Source organism: Neolamprologus multifasciatus, chromosome 11 (genome assembly GCF_963576455.1).
Source record: "Neolamprologus multifasciatus chromosome 11, fNeoMul1.2, whole genome shotgun sequence".
Taxonomy (NCBI): Eukaryota; Metazoa; Chordata; class Actinopteri; order Cichliformes; family Cichlidae; genus Neolamprologus; species Neolamprologus multifasciatus.
In genome coordinates this window covers 7144329-7163701 of record NC_140449.1, presented here as the reverse complement: position 1 = coordinate 7163701, position 19373 = coordinate 7144329, and the positions used below count along the sequence as shown (strand labels likewise).

Here is a 19373-nt window from a genome sequence, read left to right as displayed (position 1 = left end):
AGGGGATCTGGCACTCCCCAACTTCCACTTTTACTATTGGGCTGCCAATATTTGGTCCCTGACCTACTGGTTAAAGTCTGGGGAGGGGGTGGGTCCCACCAGCTGGCTGGCAATGGAATTAGACTCAACTCAGGGTATTTCTCTTGCCTCCTTTCTGGGTTCTTCTCTTCAATTATCCATTGACAACTTTACATCTAATCCGATAATTCGGCACTCTCTCAGGGTGTGGGCGCAGTTCAGGAAACATTTCAATCTTAATAATTTTTCACTTCAAAGCCCCATCCTTTCAAACCAACTATTCCTCCCCCCAACTTTAGACAACTTGTTCCAGGTCTGGTTTAGAGCAGGTATTATTTACTTTAAAGGTCTCTTCATACAAAATAAACTAGCATCATTTAATCAGCTGTCAGAAAAATCCAGTCTTCCCAAAACTCGCTTTTTTAGATATTTACAACTCAGACATTTTTTTGCAATCCCACCTCTCCAACTTTCCAGAAGCTCCAGCTGCTAACTTACTGGATGAGCTCCTTAATTTGCCACTAACAGGCAAAGGTGTAATGTCTCGCATCTATAATAAACTGTGCGGCATAACCCCAGCTCCCGTTGTAGGCCTCAAGTCCACATGAGAGAAGGAGTTGGGTCATTCTCTGTTACAATTCAAAGTAGTCCACAGGGCCCACTTATCTAAATCCAAATTAGCCAAGCTTTATCCCAGTTGAGAGCCTCGCTAGGGCTGTGCGATATGACCAAAATCTCATATACCAATATAAGACATCTATCGTCCCGATAACGATATAAATCATAAAAATTTAACATTTTCTGTCAATTTTGTGAATCTTGGGCAGCTCGATTTGTGTGAAGTGTTTCCAGCTGGGCGTCGTGTACCTGGAGTCGAGTGTTTTAACCGATGCATGAGACATACATTGTAATGGCTGCATTTTCTTTGTGAGTATTTATTACACAGCGTGCTGCGGGGAAAAGCCTGTTCTAACATTTGAGTCGAAGGTTTATTTATTAGCACCTGACGATTCTTTTTTGCTTCTTATCCGTAAATACTCTGCATACTCTTTTACGTGATTCAGTTTATTTTGAAAAGTCTCAACAGGATCTTGAGCTTTATTGTGGAAGATAAACAAGCGGACACGCGATGGTTTTACTGTCGTTGTTGCTAACGACAATGCATAAAAGCAGGCACTTGTCCATCCGTAGTGCGGTTATATTAAATATAAGAGAAAGAGAGAACTTTAAGAAATGAATATAGCCACTACAGTGACCATCAAAACGATGAAAAAATATTGCCGTAAACAGTTTATTTTGCGGCACCATGAAACAAACAATAGCGTAATGAAACGATAGATGTTTTTATATTGTCATCCGATATATATCGTTATATCGAACAGCCCTAACCCTCGCTGTAACAGATGCAGGTCTGATAATGCTAATCTAACCCACATGTATTGGACCTGCCCTGCCCTGGCAAATTTTTGGGAGGAGATTTTCTGCACTTTGAACAAGGCTTGAAACTAGCTCTCAACCCCCTAACTTGCTCTCTTTGGTACAACAGGAGAGGATGATAAGTATATTTCCAGAGCAAAGCGTAGGGTGCTGTCTTTTGGTTCCCTCCTGGCTAGGCGTGCTAGCTCTACTTTTAAGATTAGGCTTAAAACTTTCCTTTTTGCTAAAGCATATAGTTAGGGCTGGACCAGGTGACCCTGAATCCTCCCTTAGTTATGCTGCAATAGATGTAGGCTGCCGGGGGATTCCCATGATGCATTGAGTTTTTCCTTTCCAGTCACCTTTCTCACTCACTATGTATTAACAGACCTCTCTGTATTGAATCGTATCTGTTATTAATCTCTGTCTCTCTTCCACAGCATGTCTTTTATCCTGTCTTCCTTCTCTCACCCCAACCGGTCACAGCAGATGGCCGCCCCTCCCTGAGCCTGGTTCTGCCGGAGGTTTCTTCCTGTTAAAAGGGAGTTTTTCCTTCCCGCTGTCGCCAAAGTGCTTGCTCATAGGGGGTCATATGATTGTTGGGCTTTTCTCTGTATCTATGAAGCGCCTTGAGGCAACATTTGTTGTGATTTGGCGCTATATAAATAAAATTGAATTGAATTGAATTGAAGGTGGAAGGCTGCTGCCCTGCCCTCCCATGTTCAGTGGCTTGCTGATCTCTTCCCTCTTCTTTTTTTTTGTAAACTGTATCCACAATTACTCAATAAAAATATTTTGAATTAAAAAAAACATGGGTGGTTTTGATTTTAGTAAATGGGGGAGACTCATGACGCCACTGACCAGGCAATCGGTGGCACGTAGTCTGACGACGTCACTCGGATCACTTGGGACCCCGGCAGAGAAGGTACTAAAAAAACGTACCTGGTACCAGGTACTATGACCTAATGGAAAACCCTGAAAACCGTGATGAATCATGCTGAGTTGTTCCAAATAGGTACTAATGAAAAAGGGCTTAATAGCCCTATTCTACTACTACCACCTACCCGGGTCGGCTCAGTACCGTTAGTCACGGTTTTCCCTTAGATGGTAGTACATGGTTCCAGACTCCATTTTTAGAACCTAACTTGGTTGGGGTTCCAAGCATTCCGAGTCCGGAATTGTGACATCAACAAACTGCACAAAAAAACAACACTGCAATCGCAGAGTGTGGCAAAAAGTTATACCCCAAAGCAGCAGGTATACCACGCCTCAACGTCCTACTTTGTTGTGGCGTTCGTGTTGCATTCAAATGATGTCCCAGGACTTTTGGCCATGTTGCTACAATGACCCCACGCACATTAGGTGGTACTCCACTGTATTGGAAAAAGATTCAAGCTGAGTCGAACTGCGTCAAGTTGTGTTGAGCCAATCCAAGTAGGTACGAATTGAAAAGGGCTATTACTTTCGCCACACTGGTTGCTGAATGTGCTAGTTGAGAGTTCACCACAGTCCTTCCTGTCACCATTAAAGCTTGAGGCTAGACTAAATCTCCTCACAAAACCCCCGTCTGAATCAGCTGCAGAAGTTTCTTAAAAGTTTTTTTCCCCAGAAACACATCATTTCAAGTTGTTGCTGCATCATAACAGCTGAGAATCTCTTAGCTGCTCTAATGATATCTAGGCAGCAAAGATTGAATTGCTTGCTTACAAATTCTCCACAACAGGAAGGGCATCTGGCGTAAAAGATTTTCCAGAAAACAATCCTTTTAGAATTGGAACATCTCCCTCTGGATAATCTGTGGAGATCTGAAGTTCCTCAGCGATATCATTAAAATGGCGGTAAACAAACAAACAACGCAATTGTCTTCAATTCTGCTTTCCCAGTCTCAGCACCGGTACGATGTTACAAAACCTGAGAGTTGAATAAATGGCCAAAAACAACAACAAAGCACGCCTTGCGTCAGTACTGTGACATCACTTGCCATGGGTATAATGAGCCCCTTAGAATCTCCATTGATCTCCCTGTGGCTACTTGAGCAGTTTTCTAAGTCACTTACTACCTAGACCTCATTTTGATCCCATCTGCAAGAACAAACATCTTGTGGTAGTGACTGCACCCTGGCAGGGGTCATTTGTTACCCTTGCTTACTGAAGCGAGGCCACAGATAAAGTGAGCAATTTCTTAACTGGGTGACAGTTCTAGCCTTCAATAAAATGTATGATTCACCCCAATGACCCCCACAATTTAAACTAACTTAATTTTCTTTACACCACTTTAGCATCTGACTACAATAAGAAAGTGCAAGGAGAAAGTACTATGCAAGCTTTACAGGAGCAGCATATTCCGGTAAACCGAGCCCCTATAGACCATGCAAGACAGTGTTTACCAAGCTGGCAACTGTGGTGGTCTGTGCGGTGCCATCTTAGCCTAATAATCCTAGTATGTAATCCCATCACCTTTAAAAAAATTTAAAAATAAAACTATATCCCAAGATTCATTAGTTGCTTTATGTGTTTTTTGTCAAAAGCAAGCAAAACGCCTGCAACAGAATCAACATTCATGCGTGTTGCCCTGAGACCTTTAGTGGAGAACTTCGAAGTGTTTGTTTCTACTGTTTCATATATTACTGCCTTTTTCTTTTTGAGAAGCTATGTGCTCAGTGCCATTTGTCTTTTTGTCAAAGACTGCATAACAACTACCACTCTTCTTCACCAAAGTGGAAAATGTGCAGTGGAAGAGTGTTACATATTCTATCACAGACCAACTAATGTTGTTGTATCAGCCTTGGAGAAGACACATGCTCAGTGCCAATGACATTACTTTTAGTCATCCTTCATAAGGACACCATTGTTTCTACCGCACTGTCTAAACCGTCCCCAACCCCCGGGCCACGGACCGGTCGTTTGGTACCGGGCCGCGAGAGATGAGGCTCGGGTGTGAAATTAATGGTTTCAGGGTTTTTATCGTTATTTTTTAAATCGTTTTTATCGTTAACTCAGTTTCCCTGGGTATTTTCGCACGTGTTATGAATAAATCTTGCTTTTTTTTGTACCGGTACTGGTTTTATGTTTTTGTATTTATCCGTGACACCTTAAAGACCGGTCCATGGCACAAAAAAAGTTGTAAATGTGGTCTAAACCACATTTACAGTCTTAGTCTGATTGAGCTAAAACAAATATCAGCAAAAGAACAAAGGATGGTTAGCATTATCAACAAATGAATCATACTTGCTACTAATCTCACAGATGAGCCACTGTGAAGATTTCTTTCTGTAGCAATAATTGGAAATGGTTGTTAACAACCAGTAAAGTTGGCTTCGTAAAGATCATCTTTTGTGCTGATCATAATTTAGCCCTTCTTTTCCAGTATACCATTGCTGAGGTATTGTGCTTACTAGGTCAGTGCAAATGCTGCAAAGCCAATACACCTTCTTGTCTGCTATGCAAGATGTGATAGGCATTTAATGGGTTAACAAGAAGCAACCATTTTGTGTGCAAGACTTGCAACAAAATGGCACCCTCTTGTCTTCTCCTGGCTATTACACAAACTCCCTTAGGCTGCAAGGGCACACAAGAACGCGTGCCCATGGGGACAAAAACAAGCGACAACAACACCAAAAAAAAACTACTACAGAGCAGATAAAATGTTCAAATGGCTGAACAGGAGCTCCTGCATCAGTCTGACACTTTGTGACTAGACAGACTGAGCTGCTTTACTACATGACTGAGTAAAGTAGACCTGCCATCAAGGGGAGCAGCAATGAAACGCTCCACTGATAAGGAACTGGTTAGATAAATGTTTCTCAAGTGAGATTCAATCCATGTATTCTTGTTAGAAAAACACTAAAGCTTGACACCTGACCATTTTATTCCCCAATTTCAGGATTTTCACTATAAACAGTTTACTCTGCTGCAGACTAATGTCTCTGATTGTGGAAAAAGCACTAAACTGATCTTGTCTGAAAACTTCACACTCACTGCAGCTCTTGCCTGTCAGTGTACTTGTGGCTCCAAGGTCATGGGCCTAAATCCCAAAACTGGATGTAAAATGGCAATTTGGACAAAGAAACCCCACCCCTCATTTCAGTTTCTTTATCCAAGAGGGTTTTAGTGGAGCTGTGGCAGTTAATACACACGAGAAGTACAGGAAGTACCAAGGGAAATGAGGAGGGAGCTTTCAAGCATGATTTTGACTTGCAGTGAATCTTAAACTTCCTGTTTTTGAAAAGTTTGTTTTTGCATGCTAACAAATCCAGTCCTCTCCTCTAGCACCATGCACTTTCACTCCTCTCTAATAACTTACTCCAAATTCACTTCAGCTTGAGCCAAAAAAAACAGTATGCCTTTAGTCAACAAGACCTGTCTTAAAGTTAACTCTGGTACAGGAGCAGAAGGAAACAAAATAGAAAGCAAAGCAACTGGAAAACATTTTGCAGAAAGTCTCAGCTTTTGTATAATCTTTGATTTTCTGAGAACCCTATAATGACATATCATTGTAATGATGGTAAAGCCTAAGACTCGTACATATTTCAACCCAACATGGCAGCTATTTGTCCCTATGTTATGACAGTTGGTGCACAAAGTGCAGGGAAGAATATAAAAGCCTTTGGCATTCAACTGGAAAACTTTCTCTGTCATGCTATTGCTTGATAATGACATCGTCTTTGACTGCCCAAGAGACAACTTTCATCATGCAAAGCCACACTTAAGCCCTTTTCCATTAGTACCTACTCGGATCAACTCAGCATAGTACCTGCTACTTTTTTTAGTACTTGATTGGCCGGGATTCCAAGCGATCCAAACAGGTACCAAAATATGATGTTGTCAGACTGCATGCCATGATTGGCTGGCCAGTAGCGTCACTGGATGAGTCATGAGAGCGTCTCATTCCCGAAAAAGAAACCCGCCATTTTTGAAACTCGGCAACGTAGGAAATGGCAACAAAAAACCAACGCTATGTTCCCCCGGGTGTGACGAAAAGCTACAGACCGAGCCGCGGGTATATCTCCGTTTCGATGTCCACCGTTGTTGTAGCGTTCGTGCCGCAAATTAATAGCATTGCAGGACCCGCAGACACGTCATTGTGACAACAAGTACGCAATCAAGGTACTACTGGGTTGTAATGGAAAACCAGTCGATCCAAGTTGAGTTGAGTCTATCTGTAGCGAGTCGACCCGAGTAGGTACTAATGTAAAAATGACTTTATAGGCTTTTCCCACTAGTATCTACTTTGGTCAGCTCTGAATGGCTTGACACAGTTTTTAGGGTTATCCATTACGTGGTCTTAACAGATACAAGTTACTGTTTTAGTACCTACTCGGCCAGGGTTCCGAGCAATCTGAGGTGATCCCACAATATGCTGTCAACAGACTGTAGGTTAGTCAGTGGCGTCACCCAATCAATCAATTAGTCATGACTAGTGGTGCAACGGATCACGGTTGACCCGAAATCCGAACCGATCCCACTCCACGGTTCGGTACGCACGTGATCCAAAGATTCGAAAAAGAAAAAAAATAGTATGTGTATGGTGCGCGTGGTCAGTCTGTCAAGTGGTAGTTATGGCCAGCGCTAGCGGTCGAAGTGGCGGAGCAGAGGAGTTTGCGGCATTTAAGCAGGCTTTTGCTGCCCAATCCGACCAGGCTAAAGCTATTACAAAAGCTATTGGGGAGTTTAACTACAGACGGGAGGCCGTCGTCTGTTGTGCAAAACAAGGGGTTTAAACTGTGATGAACGTGCTTGAGCCACGCTATGATATCTCGTTGCGCGTCCACTTCAGTGTGACAAGATCGTTCCAAGCATGTATGAGCAGGAAAAGTTTAAAGTTATGGCTGAACTGTCCCAGGCATCTTCTGTTGCTCTAACTACAAATGGGTTGACCTCCAGGGCAACGGAAAGCCACGTGACCGCTCGTTATATCACAGCGGAGTGGTAGATACAAAGCCCTGTACTGCCCTATAGATTACATTAGATTAGATGAAACTTTATTTATCCCTCAGATGGGATCCTCTGGGAAATTCAGTTTTCAGTAGCACAGCACCGACAGAAGTTGCAGAATGTGAGCAGAAATATACCATATATACACATATATAAATGCCGAGAATACAAAAGGGATAAATAAAAAAATAATAATAATAATTAAAAAAAGGCACTACAGCTTACTTGTTCCCCCCTCCTTTGTCCCCGTTTCCCCTTCCTCCCCCCTCCAGCGAAGAGTTAACAGTTTTATGGCGTGTGGGATAAAGGACTTTTTAAGTCTGCTGGTCCTTGACTTTGGGAGAAGCAACCTGTCACTGAACAGACTCCTCTGGTTGTTTATGGCCATGTGCAGAGGATGCAGAGGATGCCCAGCATGGTCCATAATGTCCATATTACACTTTATCTCCAAAAGTTGATTCTGTTCATCTGGACGTAGCGTTTTGTGGGAGAAATGTTTTGTCACTCATCCAAGTAACTTCTTCAGTCTCAGCTGACTGCAGGTTTCCCCAATCTTATAAACAATACATTTGCATTATGACTGAAACCAGCCTTTTCAAACCTGTTGCACTTTAATTTGTTTTTATATAAGTGCGTGGAATGAGTCTTCAGTTGAATTTGATTCAGTTGATTTTTTTAATAGGCAACAAATACTTAAGTAAATGGGGAGTCGAATTTTTGTCTTTTTTTCTATTTTTGCTGATCCGAAAATTTATCCGATCCGTGACTTAAAACCGTGATCCGATCTGAACCGTGAAATTTTTGACCCGTTGCACCACTAGTCATGACAGAAACAAAAAGCCATATATCGAGAAGCAGGTATACCATTGCCTCAGCATCCTCCGCATACAAATGACATCACAGGACTTTTTGGCTGCATTGCTATATGTACCCCTCGCATATTAGATAGAACTCAATTGTAACCGAAACAGAGTCGAGTCAAATAGCTACTAGTGGAAAAAGGCCATTATAGTCCAAATCTGTGATCAAGACAAAACAAATGCGGGATTCTGGAAATGTCAATGAAACGACAAAAGGAAAACAGGACGGCGCCACCAACGAATAAATATTACTTACATCTAAACCCACAGAAGAACTGTTGTGAAGCCCATCTTAACAAGGTGCCTTTTTCAGTCTTCCACCACTCGGGTACTGTGCACACTCCCTCAATGCAATTGCAAACCAACACACAAAATAGGAGGCACATATGAATTCCATATCCACATCTACCACCTTCATTCTCCAACTCCTGCAACTGGACTGCCCAAAACAATTCTACACTGATGTGCTTACTAACTACTAGCTGAATTGATTCAAATGCTGATTTGATTTTTAACAAAGCTTAAAGTAAATTTTGTTCTAATTTAGTGCAGCAGTAACAAACAAGATCGAATGATCAGCACACTTTAAATGTGTCAAAACATCCAACTGTGGTGAGTTACAAAAAACTCTGACCAATGATAGCTGTCAATAAATTAGACCCAACTTATATAAAACTTCACATGCTTGCAGAGCTTTGTTTTATTTCAACAAAACTCACCAAGGACAAGGATTACGCCTCAAGCTAACACAAGTGGCAGATAACAAACTGAGGAGTGTTGGGGGGTGTTAGAGGGCTCTTGTCTTAAGCAAAAATTTACCACTATATAGCACCCTAGCCATGTCTAGGCTGCTGTGTCACAGTAAAAATGAAACCTTCAAGCACAAGTATGAAACAAAACCAAAACCAGCATGACCAATTAGTGCTCTTTGCACTCATGGACTGTTACAAAACTAAAACTGAACTTAACAAAACACCGGTTAAAAACAAAGACTTTCTGCTGATAAATTGAGAATGTTCCACCTGCCATGACAGTGTAAAAGATGTAGAACATGTCTGAGGTCAAATTATTAAAGTACACTCCAGAAGAGTAAATCTAAGGATGAGTGTATTTTTGCAATTTTACAGTTACATTGAGCTTGTATGTAAATATTTTATGGAGAAGGATCTCTACACTAGGCAGTCCCCACCAGTTCCTTTGGGGCAAAGGATCTGGTTTGATTTGAGGCAAAATAAGTCCCAACTGGCCTTCAAACTGCCTTGGTGACAAATGGTTAAGTGATATAGGACTCTTGATTTCACAAGATGCTACAAAATAGCTAACAGAACTTCATAAGGTATCATGTCACTTTCTACAACAACCTAAAATACAAATAACAATACTTCAACTAATAATAATAATAATAATAATAATAATATTAATAGTAGTAAATGCTAGCACCTAAGCAGATTCTCCCTCCCAAATCTTTAAAGTTGCTTCAGGCCAAATAGCTTGGCTGAGAAGGTGATTGGCTGCAGACTCCCATCTCTGCAGGACCTGTACACCTCCAGGACACTGGGGCGTGCAGCTCGGATCTCAGCTGACCCTTCTCACCCTGGACACAGTCTGTTTGACCAGCTCCCCTCAGGCAGGAGGCTCCGGTCCATTCGCACCAGAACCTCTCGCCATAAGAACAGTTTCTTCCCCTCTGCTGTTGGACTCATGAACAATAACCGTATGACTGTTCCCACCACTAACACATGACCCTACGCTGTGTTCACTGCATCATTCCATGTTTGGCACTGATCACCACCTGCACTCATGTATATATCTATCTACTTAGCACTTTTAATTCTGATTTTTATTTTTATGTCTATTTAAGCGTTATATGACAGTATGTTTGCACTAAGTACCGCAGCAATTTCCTAATGTTGTAAACCTGCTCATCATTTGGCAATAAAACCCTTTCTGATTTCTGATTCTGATTTCAAGTGTTTCATTATGGATACCGTTTCAAGAGGTACAATGAATGCACATCAATTAGCAAGAGATTATGAATCTGGTATTTATTAACTAACATGGCATTGACCTGTTATCCACAAAAAACAACAACAACAAAAACAAAAGCTTTTTAGTCAAATAGCCCATTATTTGTGTAGCTCAGTGTCATAAAAACCAAGATGTGATCTTTAAACAAATGCTAAAATACCTTACTCATTAAACAGTTCTGTCACCTTTTGAGCAAATAATACACTATTTTTGATGGCAACGAAACTAGCCATGAGAAAGGCAATATGTATATGAATAAAATTAGAGCAGTTTACAAGAAAACATGTATACGGAACAAGTATGATAAACTGATATTATATGAAATCCAGGTATTTCCCTTTCACTATTTTTGCTATTAGTCTAAACCTTAACAACGTTTTTTAATCATCCTAGAAAGCTTAACTATCACATTCAACTCTTTTTTTGAAGCAAAATTAAATTTTTAAGTGAGAGTTGTTTTTTTAAAAGAAGAAAACTTTAAAAGTGCACTTATTTGATTATTATTGTAAAATCTGATACAAACCACAAAGTAACTTCTTTTTTTAAATGAAATTACCAGCAATATCAATTTTATTGTGCATTTGTTGTTGGAGGGTCACAGAGAACATCAACACTGTGACCACATTAATAACAAACAGAAAGCTGAGTTAATATGAGGCAGAACTATTGTGTTCAAATAAATATAGTGTAAATAAATAGCAGGTCTGCCCACTATACCTCATTATAACAGTGGGTTAAACCACACACCTGTCTTACCGTTCCAACAGCAGCCTGAGCTCTAATGAACCACTGGCAGGTAAAGCAATATATAGATGTGTTTTACCACATGGGTTTATTATGCATATTACTAATGACCCTTTAGACTAACGAGCCCGCACTTAAGAGTACAAAAACAGCTCCAGTGTACAGGCTATTTTCTGTTAAATTGGGTTAGACAGATTAGCGCTTTACATCATTTATTGTGTGACCATCTGAAAGCGCTGTGCTCCTCTTGTCCTGATGTTAGACACTGATTTTTTTTTTTTAGCGAGCCTGGACGCAAGAGTGCAGACCAAAACAAAGCGGTGTGATGCATTCGGGTCAACAAAACCACGAATAGGGCAGCGGTCCTGCTCTCGACTCCAGCCACGTGTCTGTTAATTTTACATTGACGTTAGCCGATGTTCTGACAGTAGCTACCTTAGTGCCTAGCACCGTGCTAGCTAGCATTGGCACCCAACAGCTAATGGCTACGCTGCGGCTGGTCTTTAGCACGACCCCCTTACCAGATCAAAGCTCCGCGCTGGTCTTGCGTGCATCACAGCCACTCTTCCCCTGTGGTTTATCAGCTACATGTCCCGTCTTGTAATAACCACTCAACAGGCTCCCATTGAAGCATCGGCTTTGTTTGCCAGTGTAAAGAGAAAGCGGCAGTCCTCCTTGTCGATGTCTTCCGTCTTCCTGTGGAATACCGTCAGGATAATCTTTCTATTTTCCTTTCAGTGAGCTAATGGAGGTTGTTCGGTCAAAGACACTAAAGCGTTTTGGATTTTATTTTAAGTCCGGTGCAACACAGCTCGCTTTGTCGATGATAGCAGTGCCAGATCCGCCTCCATTATCTGTATTTGCGCAATTACGGACAGCGTGCCCGAAATTCTGCGCATGTTACACAATATCTGCTAACAACCAATGACAATGTGCGGGGAATCCAATTGAGCCCGCCCCTTCATGTTCTATGGCTCTCGGAGTCTGGCTGGGCGGTAGGAGGATCTCTTCCGGGCGACCGCGCTGCGGTTCTCTGCGTGCTGCCGCAGCTGCTGCTCCTGCGCTCCCTACGTGCTGTAACACCCTGTACCTCTTGCGCTGACAGTGACTGCGCCCATTAATGAAGTCCTCAGTGGGGCTTTCCTGCTCCCCTGTGCAGTTTCAGTACTCTGCTGATGTTGCACGAGCATCACCAAACTTATCTGGGCACTCAGACCTATGTGCCTACTTGTCTGCTGTGCAGGATGTGGTCGGTATTTAAAGGGTTAACAAGTCGCATACAACCATTTTGTGTGCAAGACTTGCACACAAAATGGCGCCACCTCTTCTTCTGCTGGTGAGCCAGACAAAAAAGAAAAAAAACCCTTTGGCTGAGAAGGCACATGAGAACCAGTTCCCATAGGAGGGGAAAAAAATGTTCAAAAGGCTGAACAGGAGCTTGTGGATCAGTCTAATAACAGTGTGACCAGACACTGGGCTATTTTACTGGTGCCCTCATGCTCCTAACATATGAACCTTTTAAGGAATAGGCAGTTAATTGGATAATTAACCATAAGTCATTCGATGTAATTAAATGTGTACTACAAAAGTTATGCAAATTAATGTTCAACTGTTTCTGACCAACATTAGCCTCTCAGATTTTACACCCCCAAGCAACAAGAAAAGGCTCCACTGATATGAAATTTGTTAGATCACTGTTTGTCATGTGGGATTCCATCTAGAAAGATCAGAAAGTGGAGATCTGACCATTTTAGTCTTTTTCCCTAATGTCAAGGTTTTCCCCATAAATATTTATCTTCTCCTGCATGACTTTCTGGGGATTATGTTATGTAATTTCCTACTATTCTGGAAAACTAAACTGATCCTGTCTGAAATGGTAGAAAAACCATACTTAATAAAAGTCTTCCCAGTCAGTATACCTGTGGCTCTTGGGTCATGGGTTCAAATCCCAAGACTGTCCATAAAAAGCCTATCTGGATAAAGAAACCCCACCACCCACCTCCGTTTCTCTGGCCTGGAGGGGTTTTGTGACGCTGTGCTTGTTCATGTGCATGGAAAGTGGTGGGAATACCATGGGAAATGAGGAGAGATACCTCAGTTATATCTGCCGTCTCATATTTCTACATATCTGAGCAAATGCTGTCTAATGGGCATGGATTTTAATTTTCAAATATGATTTTGGCTTTCAGTAATTATGTAAACAAGAAAATGGTGATAAAATGTTATTTAAAAAAAAAGAAGTAAATCAAGCACACCCATTAAGAGTTCTGTTCTTTCACCCCACTCTAAAACCCCCAAATCTATCTCTGTTCAGTTCAGCTTAAGATTTCTCAAAGTGAACCTGTAAAAGGACCATAATGCTTGTCCCTAAGGGTCTCTCAGCTGGTCCCTTTCAACAGTGCCCAACTGAGGTGTACATTTGCTGTTTGCTTTGGCTCTCCTTTGCTCTCCCCAAGGCTACTGTGCAGTTCTTCCAAGCAACATGAGTCAGTTATTGTCTAGGCCTTTCTTTATCCCCATCTGACAGCACACACATTGTGTGGTAGAAGCTCCAGGAGGGCAGAGGCCAATGTTTGTTGTGACTTTACAGAAACACCAACTAGTTTGGGCCAAACTTCCTACTGGATAACCCTGTGTCACCCACTTCCTAAAAGTATTTTTTCACCACTTTAATGTTTTTCATTTGAATTGCATTAAACGTCTCTGGATATACCCTATAAAAGTCATGTTTTTTTAAAAGTTTAACCTAGTAAACAATGTTTGCAAAGTCAATGAATAATTATGTTAATAATACAAGATCAGGACAGTGACCAAAATAGTTGAGATTATGGTTTTTCCCATAAATTAGCAGTCCTAAATTATTGCATTGTCAGTTTTGGAAAATGACACAACTTGGAAAGGCACACCTTTCCAAGTTGTGTCATTTGTCTGCAATGCTGGGTGGGGTGATGGGGGGATCTAATGTTTACTGATAATCTGTCAAGCAGATTGGTTCCTTAAGTTGATAATTTAAAAATAAACTAACAAGCATTTTCTAAAGATGTGATTGTGACCTATAAGTTTGTTGCAGAAGTGATCAGACGAGGGTCAGAGACTGGCTGCCATAAGAATAAGTGCAATTTGGAACAAGCCAAAGCACTGGAACATGGAGCCATATTAGCACGGTGGTAGCAATTGGTATTGCAATATAACTGGCATGCACTTGCCCAGATGATTTTTTTCCCACTTTCCTACAACAACAACAACAAAAAAGTCCAGCCCTTAAATGATAAATACATCATAGATACTTTTTGTGGTATTAAATCCTTGTGATACAGTTTTATTAGTAACTTCCACCCATCGATCCATTTTCTTTACCAGTGGGAGTCTATTTCATCTGTCAATGGGTGAACATCATGTCTGGTCAAATCCCTAGAGTGTATATGAAGAAAAGGGACAACCTCCAAGAAGTGAAGCAATATGGGTACTCATGTATTTCCCTTGATTATTTTTTAAACAGCTTTGACAGTGGTGGAGTAGTTAGTATCGTCTCCACGGAAGCAAGGTTTTGGGTCAAATCTCCTGCTCGATTGGAACCGTGCTGTATTAAGTTTGCCACTTGTCCCTGTGCCTGTGTAGTTGCTCCAACTTCCTCTTGCAGTCCAAAGACATGCATATTCGGCTAATTAGTGATTTAAAGTTGGTTGTATAAGAGATTAAGTGAACAGAATAAAGTGCTTTAGAGTATATACCCAAATGTGGTTGCTAGTGTAGAGAACTTTGGTCAGAAAGACCAGAAAAACAAGCAGCTCTTTGAAATGTTGCCTCAAAGCAAGAAGGTATGGGTTTGAATTCACTGCCCAGATGGGGTGTCTGTTTGTGTGTATTCTCTTCTCCGGATTCCTCCCATAGTCCAAAGACATGAATTTTAGGTTTACTGGTGATTCTAAATTGGCCATAGATTTGAATGTGAGAGTGGATGTTGTCTGTCTTTCTATTTCAGCCCTGACTGTCCAGGCCCTACTTCCAGCCCCGTGACACACGATAGGCTTCAACACACAAGTCATTAAGAAAATGCATGGATGGTAATTCTAGAAAAGTACTATGTAGTCAGCTATATATGTCAGTCTTTTCCATGTCTCTTGACAGTGGTTATTGAATTTAAAGGAAATATTTGCCAGAAACATAGCAATGTAATAGAAATTTAACCAACTCCTTCTTAGATGAAGTCTCATCAGTTACAGCAAGCACATAAGAGACAATGGGTTCAGTCGTCTATATGGGTTTAGCTGTGGGTACAGTGGTGTGCTAGCCAATGGGCATACCCGAACAAATCCAATTGGGCTACCACACTGTTGATCTAATAAGACTGTGAAAAACTGCAGTCTTTAATGTTCTTCTCTGTTTGTCCATTGTTGGTTGGTGTTGAGGGTGCTGACCCTACCCTTGCTGGATATAGTGTTATTAGCCTTGAATGACCACACATTTCACCCTCCCTCCAGACTGGTCCTGAGGGATATGTCCAGGACTGAATTTCTTTCTTCCTAGTCCTGTGTGGGTGGAAGGCGAGTGAGAGACTGCATAACATTTGCAGGATTAAAAACTTCCTATTGTATTAAAGTTTGAGAACGGTATAGGAGATAGATATGTTTTACACCCTAGTCGGGCCAATATGTACAGTGAAGGACCATTGCTGCTGTGAACACAGCATGTGTTTAAAAAGTGACTGACCATACATACTTGATGACAAGACTGTATGGGTTGGATAGGGACGTCAGACAGCAGTGACGCCATCTACACAGCCTGTGCAGATGGTGCAAAAGCCAAAGCCTAAATGGTACATTTCTTGACACTGACCAGCACAATGCTTTCTTGAATGGACCTAATGGATATGTTCAGGTTTCATAATCTAATTACTATAAATAAAGTGACAGTTTTAATTGTGTCTTTCATAATTTACAGACAACATATCTAAAACTAAATTACAAGTCATCTGTAGTTCTGAGCCTTTCCTAGTTCCTTGGGGCTGTAAGAATGAGGTGACCTACTTACAATAACGTGCAGACACAGAAAGGATTCTATGGGTCAACACAGACAGATGCTTGATAATAACAGCTGAAGTACAGAACATATTTGATCGCCCAACATTCAATTAATCAAAGGATAAGTGGAATTTGGATTTGCTTGTACACCTCCCAGTCTAAACAGTCAGACAAAAAGACATTGTATGACTTACAATTTTCTTTAGAGATCTCATACTGGTCTTGTCTTATGTACAAGGAATTTTGGTAAACTTAATCACCATTTATAATCCATCTCTACAATGGTATGTCTTCCATTAACACATTCTTTGTGACAGGATTACAACTCTATTCCAAGGCTTCATGTCCAGAGCTCAAATTCAGAATGTCCTTCATTTGTAGTTGAGTATTGGTCTAATTTTGTAGTAAATTGCGGATGTGCTGTCATGCTCGTGAAAAAGATGTGTTCACAATTTAGTTTTAACTAGATGAAGAATTCATCTAAATGTGGGTAGGTGACAAAGTACCCAGCGTCAGTTTGTCAGTTTGTTGTCAAAATTAGCCATTTTGATCATTCTGTCCAAGGCCCGATGAGAAAGTCAACATGATTACTCTAAAAGCAACCCAGGGTCAATCACAGCACACAGAGGACTTCCCGTCTCTGGGCATCCATTACCAGTATGTGAATCAAGGTTGCAAATTGTTCCCGAGAATTAAGCTTTGTAAAGATTGGTGAGCATGTTCCTCTGTGTTGTTAAGATAATAAGTATCTGAGTGACTGACAGTCTAACCCCTGAAGTTATTAACACTAATGTCCATGGCTTTTCAAAAGAGAGTGGGGATCATACTTATTTTTCCTTCTATGTGTAGCTTCTACTTTTCAAGGGCTTTGAAAACAGATGAATATTCACAACAAGCATTGGACTATTTGAGATTGGCAATATTTATATTGCTGTGTAAGCCAGTGAGGCCTAGCACTTAAGAACAAGAAGGCTCAAACCTCTTTAGGGTGCGTCTTGGAGGCAAACTATTGCCTGAGAAGTTAAACGTGGTAAATGCAATAAAAAGCAAACACAAACTGAAACTAACCACTAAGGATAAGTGCTCTTCACTACTGTTACTGTCTATGGAAGAGGAATACATTTAGAATCAGAATATCAATGACATAGTAACTCATTAATTTTATGATCAAAGTGTTTGCTAGAAGTTACTGGCAGTCCGTAGCATGAAATTGGCCAAGTGGCAGTGAAACTGTAACTTTGATGCAAAGTTAAATTCTTCAATTGTCACTACCACTTGGAATGTAAATAGTGAGTGTTGACAAATCACTGGAAATTGCAGGCAATCTGCTTGTGAACAAAGCATTCACAAGTGTTTTTTTTGGTACAACACCCATTTTGTGACCATTTTCACCTGTTGCCAGCCACTAACCTCCAACAACCAATTAGCAACTGGTTGGGGATGACATCTTTCCCTTGTGACCAGAGATTTCCACGGGGTCTCTGTCCAATCTCTAGACCTTTGTGACCAAGGCTGCTACTGTACCCGTCTTTTGCTGACACATTTGCCTATATGGAGAAGCTCTACAGTTTTTATATAACTCCCCTTTTCTCTGTGGTAGGTTGATGGACCAACAACAGTACAAGCAAGAGTAGCCAAAAGATCGGCTGTACCATAGGTAGGCATGTAGACAGTCTGACTGCCAACGCGCTCCCGCCGCTGATCCATAAAACCCCCCATTTCCCTATATGTGCAAGTTTCACTTATTTCTGATCAATACTGTAAGAGTAGAGATTCTAGTGAATTGTGGATAGATTGGCAATGGATGGCTTGCCATAGCAATAACAAAGAGTGCGTCACCTCTCACACAGTTAAAAGATTTGTATAACTTGAAGTTATACCAGCTATAAACCCAGCTACAGTACTGCAACCTACAGTGCTCCTGCAAGAATCAACAATTACTAGTTTCCCACTGGTGCATCTGTGATTCATACAGGACCTGTGTCAGACCAGTGGCCCTTCAACTTGAATTGCATTTTGGGGAAGTGGAAAAAAAACATCACGGTGCTCTTAATTTGACATGCAAGTAGTGTGCGAAGATTGAATTCTCAGATTGAAATTTTAGTGTGCCATTGGCTTGTCCATGGTATGCACCACCGTTCAGGTGATTTTTGCTAAATGTTCCGCCATCAATGGGCCTGGACATTAGAATATAAGTTTGTGCTGATTGATCATGGGGTACAAACGCAGAGTACACCTTGCCTTCCCACCTAAAAACACAAGCAAGCACCTGCTCTAGGCTTGATACATCGCCTTAGGGCCCTAGTGTTGCTGTTGGTGAATAACGACGCGTGGCTCAAGTGACTGTATATTGATTGACAAAAACCACAGTTTTTATCGCCATCGGTGCAGAAGCTCAGTTTCCCAGGTCTTACATGAGATTAAAAAGATGAGACTTTACATAGAAAAATCTGCAGTTTTGTTGTTTCTGATTTCAACAACTTCTACTCCTATACTGGCACTGATGTAGAGGTTTTGTCTGAGTGGCCATACCTATGGTTCAGAATACTGAGTACCTGCGCTCTCAGCAGTGGACTAAATAGTGGCATCAACATTTGCGTACGACATGACCAGTGCAATAACCATAATGGGCCTTTTAAGTCTTCAACACTGCACTCACTGTTGTGTCTATTGTGCTTTTTTAGCTAGTCCTTGCCCCTTCATTTTTAAGTCTTGCACTTGTCTACCTACAGACCAACCAGACTACTGCTGTTGAGGTCCTTCATATCATTCAGCTGCCTCTTCCAAAGGTGTTTCTTCTAATGGTCACAGTGACTCAGCTCAACAATAATAGCTGGTGGAACAATGCTCTGGAGGGCCACCTCAACTAGCACTTGGGGCAAAACCAAAAAAAGACTACCGGACTGGAGCACCTCCAACCATGGGACAACATACTTACTGGAGATGTAGCTAAATATATTATACAGAAATCTGTGACAGAGTACTTGGTTAAAATATTTATGCAATGTTGTGAACAATGTGATTAACAGCTTTAAATGGCTCTTAAGCCATACCAACTGTCAGCCCAATGGTTAACTTTAATTATGCTCAGTTTTGGCAGTTTGAGTGTTTTGTTGGGGATGACATCTTTCCTTGGTTAAAACTTTAAGATTAGTTTGCCTGATTTTTCATGTTCTTCTACTTAAAGTAGCCAGGAACATCCCTAGTTTTAACACTGCACTGTGACCTGCTGTCAACTAATAACTTTTTTGACTATCAAAGAATGCAACCAAAGAAAGACAAGTGTCGATATTTCCTCAACAGAAGTGGTTTCTTATCTTATGTTAATGCAAAAAAAAAAAAGAAAAGAAAAA

The 19373-nt window shown here is 41.1% G+C and overlaps 1 protein-coding gene across 1 annotated transcript in view; it reads right to left on the bottom strand.

Annotated features, from left to right (window-relative positions):
* The window catches only part of znf1035 (zinc finger protein 1035), a 36854-nt gene extending 24948 nt beyond the window's left edge, over positions 1–11906 (bottom strand). The window contains exon 1 of the mRNA XM_085176638.1: positions 11521–11906. The gene's annotated coding sequence lies outside the window, so the exon portion shown is untranslated. The remainder of the gene's footprint in view (positions 1–11520) is intronic.
* Positions 11907–19373: the final 7467 nt, after the last annotated feature.